We start from the raw sequence: 11,225 nt of genomic DNA, 5'->3' as shown, positions 1-11,225 counted from the left end.
GTAGTCTCATATAGTAGCCAGCCCTCCTCATAGTCTCTTATATAGTAGCCAGCCCTGCCCCATAGTCTCTTATATAGTAACCATGGTGGGCCAGATGTAATTAAAACTGAATTGCTTGGCGGGCCAAAAATAATGGCACCACAGGCCAGATTTGGCCCGCAGCCAGAGATTGAGATGACTGCCTTAGATGATTGTCTGATCCTGGCAGTATAAGCCAAACTTCATTGTGTGAATGATGTACTCCAGGGACTCAGAAGCAGGACTACCCATAACTTTTTGGCCTCTTTGCAATCTGTGTTATCAGTGACTGGCTGCAGCATGATAACAGTTACATTGTGCGTAAGCTTAGGTCAGATTAGTGGCAGGGATTACTCAATCAACATAACATTGATGGAAATCTGAAATATCAATATATACAATGTCATTGCATCACATTTACAGAACATAACACACTGATCTAATACCTTCATAAATAAACCAGCAGCAGTAGATTGTATCAGATCCAGCAATGCTCTTCTCCTCTGTTCCAGAATTAATTCCCATCCACGATTTAGATTTCTGTTTGTTTTATGGTATTGAATTCCATTGCTGTATCTGTGTGTGGTAGGAGGTTATTCCGTGCACTCACAAGTCTTTGTATGATATAGTAAGGCATCCTCATATATCTCTGACAGACTTTGTTAAGTATACCTTGGCAAAGGTTCAGGTGAAATGAAGGAGAAAGGCATTATTTGCCTACCCTATAAATATCAGCCGAGCCTCTAAAATATGACTCTGTGACATGTATTTTGTTACTACTGGTGTATCTGCAGCTTCCTTACGCCCCACAATGTCAGCTTCAGATAAGTTATTGTCTGCCTGCCATTTTACCCGCACTTCCCAATTATTCCTTCTGCTTTCTCCTTTCATTCATTTCTTTGGGTGATTTAGGGCCATTGTGCTCAGCTAAGCAAAGTGAGGACAGTAGAAACCATAGTCTGAAGGATGAGGATAAAGCGAAAAAGGATCTGAACAGAGGGAACCTTCATATTGTGATTTATTTCTTCCCATAATGGCTTGGTAGTGGAGACATCGAGCAGGATATACATGAATCACAATATTCAGCCGATAAAGCCCCATAAAGTGCAAACACTTTCCCAGTCCCTTCTTTTCTTCTAGTTAAATAGGATTTTGCTCTTTCTCTTATGCTTTAAGTCTTTTCTTAGGTCTGAGGCTGATTTAATGGTTGTAATTTATTGGTAGTATACATTGTGCTGAATGACTGCTGAGCATCACCTCTGCTGTTTTTTTATGACCTTGCCATTGTCATTCTTTGAAGTGCAGCTATATATAGAGAAATGAATGTCGACGTACAGACTGTGGAATACAATGAACTAAAATGGACACGGACATTGCTCTGAATCTTAACCAAAAAAATCAAAGGTCCTGATGGATTGTATTGAGCTCCTTTACAAGTGAGTATTTTGTGCTGCTATCCTGGGAGATAGTAAGAACTCTTCATTCTATGGTTTGCCACATTCCGCTGTTCACCGAAAGAATTGACATGTCAATTCATTCAGCGGGCGGCGGAATCAGCCCTGGCATAGATTGATGTCTATGGCACAGGTAAAGATGCACGGCGCTGCGAGCAGGTACGAGCGCCAGAATCCGCCGGGAACTTCTTTGTGCGGATCCCGTAGTGGGAACCTACCCTTGGTGAGTATTTTTTTTTGCCAAAATCAACAAAGTAAAAAAAAACTATAACGAAAAGATTTACACACCTATTTTGAACCCAAATATTGTCCGTAATACTAAGTGTAAAGCCAGCTTGGATATCGAGGACACATGATCATTTGCTGGTAAAGATTTTCCTGCAAGATCTAGTGTTTTTTTTAATTATTTCAATTTTGAAAATGTTTGCTATATTTTCTAGTTATAGCAAAGCTGAATGTGTCATTTCTAACATCCCATTTTTATGTTATTATATGTCATTTGTAGTTTTTCTTTGGGCTGCAGGTAAGCCAACTGCATTATCTTTTCCTTTTCAATTTTCTCTTTATTGGTGTCATTATACTGTAGCAATAGAGCGTGCAGGGGCATAGGCAATGTCAATAAGATACATCCATAGAGAACTGACCTATTCACACCACGCAGCTCTGAAGAGTTAACAAGGCACTAGCCATTCCATCCAGCGGGTCACTTCTCATCAAACGATAGGGCTAAATAGCTGGATTCAGTATTGTTTTATTTATACCACATCCCTGTAAGGTGTACTGTGTATGAGGTGCACAGAATTTTAGGAAATTCTGGGAAACTGACATTTAAGGGGTTTTCTTTTTTTCCCTCTGATTCAGAGAAATCTCAGGGGGTGGTGCATGGAGACTTTTTTCTGGTAAAATTCCATTGGAAAAATATTCTAACTGTCCCATAGTAGCCAAATCAGACTCCCCTATTGGCAGGGATCCTAGTTTGAATAGTATAAGATTTCTTTCCAGTTTTCTTCTTAAAGGTCCCCATAGACATTATATCTTTGTCAGCCATACCCGTCACTTGTTGCGGGTATAAGGTGCTGATGGCTCTCTCAACTGTCTACTGACAGATGATGTCAGTGGTGAAAGGGGTCGGGCCAGGGCCGTTTTAATACATTGGTGTCCCCAGTGCACAGCCCTCAAGAGTGCCCCCTTCCACGTGTTATCAGAATCGGAGCTCCACACAGTATAATGTACTGAAAGTGCCCCCACACTGTATTAAGAGCCCCAATACATACAGTAGTTCCCTTATAACACTATTTCCTCCATACAGTGATTACATATTACATGAAAACTGCACTGAACAAAACAGAAAGATATCACCAATGATACCATTACATAATACTGCCACACCATGACCCCTATCAGTACAAGCCTAAAACAGAGTGCAGTTACATCCAGTGCCTCACAGGGGGTGTCTTCTCCGATCAGAGTCTGTCACCTTTTCTTTTTCTCTCCATCCAGCGTGGGCCACCTTGAACTCTTCTCCTGGCTATGAATCCTCTCTCCAGAATCTGCCAGACAAATATTTTAGGCTCCAACACATACAGTAGTTAGGTCCCTTACACTCCTATATAGTAGTTACACCCCTCTGTACCCCTATATAGTAGTTACACCGCTCTGTGCCCCCATAGTTTTAAGGGTGTCCCTGTGGTATATAGACCCCCGAGTGCTCCACCAGTTATATACAGCCCTCCTGTGCGCTCCCCCAGTAGTATATAGCACCCCTGTGCTCTCCCCAATAGTATATAGACCCCCTGTGCTCCCCTAATAGTATATAGCCCCCCTGTGCACTCCCCCAATAGTATATAGCCCCCCCATGCGCTCCTCCAGAAGTATATAGCCCCCCTGTGCTCCCCCAATAGTATATAGCCCCCCTGTGTGTTCCCCCAATAGTATATAGCGCCCCCCCCCTCGGTGTGCCCCCCTTCCCATATAACATAAAAAAATATATATATAAACTTATACTCACCTGGGTCCACGCGTTTCTCTTTTCTTCAATCTTGTGGCCGCACTGCAGCGGCCACAAGAGGCCGCACTCCCCTTACCCTGGTGCCGGCACTCCAGTGACACCAGTGCGGCCTCTTGTGACCACAGTAAGTGCGACCACAAGAGTGACTAACAGGGAGACAGCCAATGGCTCTCTCTCTGTCAGTGCTGCTGCCGCTGCTGAAGGTAGCTGTACATAGTTACAATGTACAGCGCAGCAGCGGGCGGGGGGGGGGCACATTTTTCCCTCTGGTTAAAGCAGCCCTGTGTCGGTCATGATGGAAAATCACCTCTTGACCTTTTGTTCTGACAGGAATCAACTGCAGCCAGAGCATCTTGGCTGCAACTTACCCCTCTACTCCCTATGGAGAACACAAGATTGTGTGGCTATGCCGAACCATCCTGTGTTTGGGGAGGAGAGGGACTATATGGGGGAGATAATTGATGGCTGAACTATCTTTTGACCATCAGTTATTGAAGGTGTATGGCCACTTTTAGCCATGAGTCATTCCATCTCACAATTACTAAGAGGGGACCTTGGGGACACAGACTGGAACAAAGCCTTCAGGAATAAAAGTACACGAGAAATGGGACAAATTTAAAGTGTCACTGGGTTTATTAGGCAAATATGCCATTATTGCCATTCAAAATGACTTTCCCCTCTCTCTCTTATTCAACTCTTTTACATCAGTCCGGCCCTGTCTAGCCTATGGAGAGGGGAGGGGGGAGGAGGGGGGAGGAAGATTAGTCACCAGCAGAGAGCAGAGAACAAAGGATTACACAGTGAGAGCTATGTGAAAGCTGGTATTCAGAGGTCAGAGAGGTCACTGCTGACTTCAGAGGAGATAGCCCGGTAATGTAGCTACAGTAAAAATTAACTCTTTGTTTTCCTGTTTTTTTGCTTCATCTCCCTCCACCCCTCCCCTCTCCATAGAAAACCATGAAGACAGGGGGAAGAGCTTCAAAATGCTTTTTCATGATAAAAATGCATTTTTGGTTTTATAAACCCAATTACAAAGTTTCTTAAAATTGCCTATACTATTGATTTCTGCAAAAAAAAATAAAAAAATAAAAATTAAACGACAGACACTTTATCCCTTTAACGACACAGGGCGTATATTTCCGCCCTGTGGTCGCCTCGGGGGCTTCAGAGGCGGGCCGCGGCGACCCCGCTCTAAACCGCCGCAGTCCCAGGTCCGATCGCCGTGCCCGCTAATCAGCATTTTAAATGCAGATGCCAGAAGTTGACAGCTGCATTTAAAATGCGGACTGTCCATGTCCCTGGTGTCTAGTGGGGTGGATGGCCCCCTCCCCCCCCGGACGTTGTCCCAGAGGAGCGATCCACACATCCGTTACCTCCGGGTGTCTGCGCCGTAATGGCACTGATCCCGACTCAGCACTCGATTGCTTCCGGCTGCCTATATGCGCAATCAAGGTATCGATAGAAAGAAAACATCATGGCACAAAAAATGACACCTCACACAGCCCCATAGACCAAAGGATAAAAGCACTATAAGCCTGGGAATGAAGCGATTTTAAGGAACATATATTTGTTATGAATGGTTTAAATTTTTTACAAGCCATCAGATAAAATTAAAGTTATACATGTAACATATACATGTTATACATGTTACATAACAACTTCAGGAACATAATGTAATAAGTATAATAAGTATAATAAGTCAGTTTTACCCCAGGGCGAACGGTGTAAAAACAAATACCCCCCAAATAAAAGAAATGTGGGTTTTTTTTTACAATTTCACCACACTTTGAATTTTTTTTTTTTTGGTTTTGCAGTGTACTTTATGAAAAAATACAGCCTGTAATTGCAAAGTACAATTAGTGGTGCAAAAAAATAAGGGCTCATGTGGGTTTCTAGGTGAAAAAATGCAAGTGCTATGGCCTTTTAAGCACAAGGAGGGAAAAAACAAAAGTGCAAAAATGCAAATTGGCTCTGTCCTTAAGGGGTTAAGAGCATCCTGGGCAGATCGTGTGAACGACACCATATGGGAATAAAATTAGTAGAAATAAGAGAAAACCAATGTGGTTAACTACAGCTGTAAGGGGTGCAATAAATTATAAGAAGCAAGCATTGAGACTTCTAAAACAAGAAGGTATTGGGAAAGCATTGAGCAACTATAGACAGAAGAATAAAATGTGTTTAAAAAAAACAAATAAAAGAAGCAAAAATTGCTACAGAAAGAAGGATTGCCGCAGAAAGTATTCCACAGAACTATTATCGTCCGTATTCGGCCGATATCGGCCGCTACAGAGGATAATCGTCCCGTGGAATAGAGTGCAACGATCAGCCGACATCGTTGCAGTCTCTTGTTTTTCAACATGTTGCTCTGTTGAATAGGAGCGTCGGCAGCCCCCCCCCCCCCCCGGCAGCTCCACGCCGCCCCCTCCCGCACTCACCCGCTCGCTGCAGCCGTGTTGAATAGCGAGCGGGGAACGAGGAGCAAACGAGTGCTGAGAGCGCTCGTTTGCTCCTCTAAACGACCCGTGTAGTAGGCCCTTAAAACAAATCCCATAATGTTCTTCACCTATATAAATAACAAAAGACTTAAAACTGAAAATGTTGGTCCCCTCAAAAATAATCTGGGTTCAATGGTGGAGGGAGAATCCCATAACAGACGACTTGACTAGGGATAATGTAAATCCTTAAAGTAGAAGTCCGGCAAAAATGTTTTTTAAAGTACAGTGATACCTAGGTTTAAGAGTAACTTGGTTTAAGAGCGTTTTGGTTTAAGAGCTCACAGAGGGATATTTACTAACAAATCTAAAAACAAGATTTTGTCAAAGATGTTTCGGCATAATTTCCAATCTAATGTGTTTAGTCAAATTTATGTAAATTGTCTAATAGCATAGTAAATGTGTCTTAAAAATAATGGTCTTTTTATTAGTCTTATAAATTCACCTGGTTCGGAGCAGACGTAGCGATGTGCCAAATATGCGACTTTTTAAAAAATTAAGCAGTTAATAAATTTAGCTAAAAAAGAATTCTGGCGCACTTTCGATCTAATTAACAACAAAAAATCTACTTCAAAAAGTTGCATCTAATTTGGGTAGTCTTGCCTAAAAAAGCTTCATAAATTCATATTAGATTAATTTTGAGTGCAAACTAGGTATATTAGACTAAAAACAGGCGCAATTAGTTTGATAAATGTCCCCCACAGTTTTTCAAAATTGTGACTTGGTTTAGGAGTATTGTTTTGGTTTAAGAGCTCCCTCTACTGGGTGGGAGTGCGAGTGGGGGAGGGGCATGGTCTGCATAGCAGGGTCTACAGCACTGTAATCTCCCTGACCTTCCAAATAATGGCAGATCCACTTCAGGCTGGGGCTTACATCAGGTGACAGGACTGTGGAGTTAATCTCTCCATAGCTGTAACCCCTCTCTCCCGGACAGAGAGTGGTGCATGTAAGTGCCCACATCTGCCCTGTTTACTTCATGCTCTCTGCAGTCTCTGCCAGTCCTGATTGGTCCATGCTGAACACACCCAATTCCCCATTTCTGTCATGTGACCACACAGACCTCTGACAGCAGCCCTGCTTCTCTATTCTAGCCTGTTGTTGTCACATATCCAACTGTTCAAAAATCTTTGTTTAATTTGTTTTAGATGTTATTCAGAACATAAAATCATTATTTTTGGGGTGTGGAACCAATTGTCTGCATTGCAATGATTTCTCATAGGAAAATTTGTTTTGGTTTAAGAGTGGATTTGGATTACAAGCACGGTCCTGAAACAAATTATAATCCAAGGCATCACTGTATTGTAATGCCCCCCAAAAGTTATACAAGTTACCAATATATATTTATTACGGGAAATGCACATAAAGTGCTTTTTCCCCTGCCCTTACTACTGCATCAAGGCTTCACTTCCTGGATAAAATGGTGATGTCACGACTCAACTCCCAGAGCTGTGCGGGCTGTGGCTGCTGGAGAGGATGATGGCAGGGGGACACTGAGGGACACAGAGCACTGGAGGGACACTGAGCATCCCTTTGACATCATCCTCTCCAGCAGCCACAGCACGCACAGCTCTGGAAGTCGGGTTGTGACATCACTATTTTATCAAGGAAGTGACATCACCATGTTATCCAGGAAGTAGAGCCTTGATGCAGTAGTAAGTGCAGGGAAAGACTTTATAAGCATTTCCCGTGATAAGTGTATATTGGTGATTTGTACAACTTTTGGGGGGCAATACAATACTTAAATAAAATTTTTGCCTGACCTCCTTTAACCTCTTAAGAACGGAGCCAATTTTAATTTTTGCGTTTTCGTTTTTCCTCCTTGTGTTTAAAAGGCCACAGCACTTGCATTTTTTCACCTAGAACCCACATGAGCACTTATTTTTTGCGTCACTAATTGTACTGTGCAATGGCAGACATAAAGCGACTCTGTGCCCACAATCTGACCCCCCCAAACCACTTGTACCTTCGTATAGCTGCTTTTAATCCAAGATCTGTCCTGCGGTCCATTCGGCAGGTGATGCAGTTATTGTCATAACAAAATTACTTTTAACCCCTTAACGACATCGGGCGTACCTATATGCCCCCGCAGGGTGGGCTTCAACGCAAACGGGCGTATAGGTACGATTGGGGTGGTGGTACGGCGATCAGAGTCCAACAAAATAGTAAATACCTGCCCTGGACCCCTCAGCTAGGTAGCCGAGGGGTTCAGAGCAGGTATTTGTACATTACTCACCTGTCCCGGGCTCCTGATCGGCGTCTTCCGGGTTCGCGGCGTCCCCGTGTTCGTTCGGGTCTTCGGCTTCCTCCGTGACCTCACGTTCGGCTTCTCTCGGCTATTTTCGGCTCCAGCGTCGGCTTTTTCCGTATTTTGCGCTCTGCTGCCCTCTAGCGGCTGATATGTGTAATACACTTATCAGCAGCTACAGGGATGTTCAGAATGTAGAAAGTTTTTTTGTTTTTTTTTTCAATTTTTTTTTTCTATTTTCCGCACCCTATCGCCGCTGAGTGTTGATCAGCATCGCACGAAAGTGCGCTGCTAATCAGCAACTCCTCCTTTTTGGCGTAGGGTGTTTTTTTTCTATATTCTACTGCCACGGTCTGCTTATAAGTGCCGCACATAAGTGCGGCATTTATCAGCAACTCCTTTGTTGGCGTAGGTTTTGTTTTTTATACTTACTGTAAAAAAAACACGTAAAAAACACTACATTACACCACACTACATTAAATAAAGTTTGACACTACACCACTACATACCCCATATACTAGTCCCCATATAAAGATGGCCCCCAGGGTGTTTTCGGTGTCGGACGCATACGTTATTGCCTCCGACACCGAAACAGCCAGTGAGGATGAATGGGGGGTCCTTCTTTCCTCCATTCATCCTCATCCTCCTCATCATCCGGTGACGTGTCTGGGGGTAGCGTAGCGTACGCTGCCCCCCAGACACGTCTTTTCCGCCAGTACCGTCCCAATAAGAGATGACGATATGGAGTGAAATTCTAAAAACTGTGTGAGCGTACCTCAGAGTACTCTTACAGATTCAGGGTACGTGCACACTGCGGAATGGCGAAGGATAACCCTTCGTGCATTCCGCAGCTGGCACCCGCCGGCGGACTGATGCGGGCGCATGTCTCCACCCGTGTCATAGACTCCATGTTATGCATGGGCGGATTCCATCGTCCGTCCAAAGAATGAACACGTTGGACGGAGAGCGGAATCCGCCCGTGCATAGAATGGAGTCTATGACACGGACGGAGACGTGCGCCTGCATCAGTCCGCCGGCGGGTGCCAACTGCGGAATGCACGAAGGGTTATCTGTCGCGATTCCGCAGTGTGCACGTACCCTTAGAGTGTATGTAGGAAGGGACACCCGAATCCAGCCCCAGATGCCCCCAGATGCCCCCTCCCCCCCCATCCTCGGAACAAGTGGGAAGATCGTCCGGGAACTGATCTTCCCACTGCTGGATAAAGGTTACCACCTGTTCGGGGATAACTCTTATACCAGCACCCCCTCTTCCGGTCAGTCACTGCCTGAGCTACTGTAGCTTGCGGCACGATCCGAACATATCAGAAGTAGTAATAGCGCCCTAATATTTAGCAGCCATGGAGCGGACCCAGCGCTTATGGATATGAGGGACCCGGTATCGCACCAGGGCAACATTTTCCTGGTGACGTCCCCCACACTGGAGAAAGGGACACCCCAGAAGAAGTGCAGAGTGTGGGGTAACAGGGGGATCAGGAAGGACACCATTTTACAGTGTGCCACCTGTCCTGATCCCCCCGGCCTCTGCATACTGGATCGCTTCAAGGCGCACTACACGTCACTGGGGTTCTACATTATCTAAATTCTGTCCCTTATTCCTATTTCAGGGGTCACGTTGATCCAGGGATTATTCTGATCGCCATTATGGAGTCGGGAAGGAATTTTTCCCCTGTGATGAGGCTACTGTCGTCTGCCTCACGAGGGGTTTTTGCCTTCCTCTGGATCAACACAGGTTAAGTTTGATGGACACCTGTCATTTCCAACCTTATAAACTAATAATTGGCCTAATACCCCCAAATAAATTAGAATTGTCCCTTTTCCCCAGCTAAGTAGGTATGGCCACCATTCCCATTAGAGGATGCCATGATGCAATTACAAAGCCTCTGTGCGGACAGGACAGTAGAAACCCCCCACAAGTGACCCCATTCTGGAAACTACACCCGATAAGGAATCTAACAAGGGGGGCAGCAGGGATATGGCCCCCTGGTGACGGCCACATTTGGGACGTGAAAATGAAAAAAAAATTTTTTTTTATTTTCTCGACACATGTTCTACGTAAGTGCCCGTCACCAGTGGGGTCCATATGCTCACTGCACCCCTTGTTAGATTCCTTATGGGGTGTAGGTCTCAGAATAGAGTCACTGGTCAGGGGTTTCTACTGTCCTGGCAGCACAGGAGCTTTGTAATTGCGACATGGCCTCTATCCTCCATTCCAGCCTCTAAATGGCGCTCTGTCCCTTTGGTGACTTGCCCTGTGCCATATGGCACATTATGCCCACATGTGGGGTATTTTCGTTCTCAGGGGAAACTACCCTACACGTTTTGTGTTCATTTTCTTTTTTAACCCCTTGTGGAAATGGAAAAAAATCAAGGCTAGACCAACATTTAGTGTAATTTTTGTAAAATTTTTACTCTAAATCATTAATCTTGTCATGATTTTTTCATTTTCACAAGGGGTTAAAAGATAAAAAAAAACATTTAATGTGTAGCGCAATTTCCCCTGAGTACGGAAATACTCCACATGTGTACATAAAGCGCCATTCGGGTGCAGGGTAAGCCTCCGAAGGGAAGGAGCGCCATTTGGTTTTTGAAGGCTGGATTTGGATGGAATGGATTTCGAGGGGCCATGTTGCATTCAAAAGGCCCCTGTGTTGCCAAGACAGTTGAAACCCCCCACAAGTGACCCCATTATGGAAACTGCACCCCTCAGGGAATGTAACAAGGGGTGTAGTGAGCATATGGACCCCACTGGTGACGGGCACAAATGTGGAACAATGTGGCGTGAAAATGAAATATTAAATTTTTTTACACTATAATGTTGGTTTAGCCTTGAATTTATCATTTTCACAAGGGGTTAAAAGAGGGAAGAAAAACAAAATGTGTAGAGCAATTTCCCCCGAGTCCGTAAATACCCCACATGTGGACATAAAGCGCCATGTGGGCGCAGGGCAAGCCTCCCAAGGGAAGGAGCGACATTTGGATTTTGGAGG

The sequence above is a fragment of the Dendropsophus ebraccatus genome, chromosome 12 (assembly GCF_027789765.1).
Source record: "Dendropsophus ebraccatus isolate aDenEbr1 chromosome 12, aDenEbr1.pat, whole genome shotgun sequence".
Lineage (NCBI taxonomy): Eukaryota > Metazoa > Chordata > Amphibia > Anura > Hylidae > Dendropsophus > Dendropsophus ebraccatus.
Note: the sequence above shows the minus strand (reverse complement) of the source record.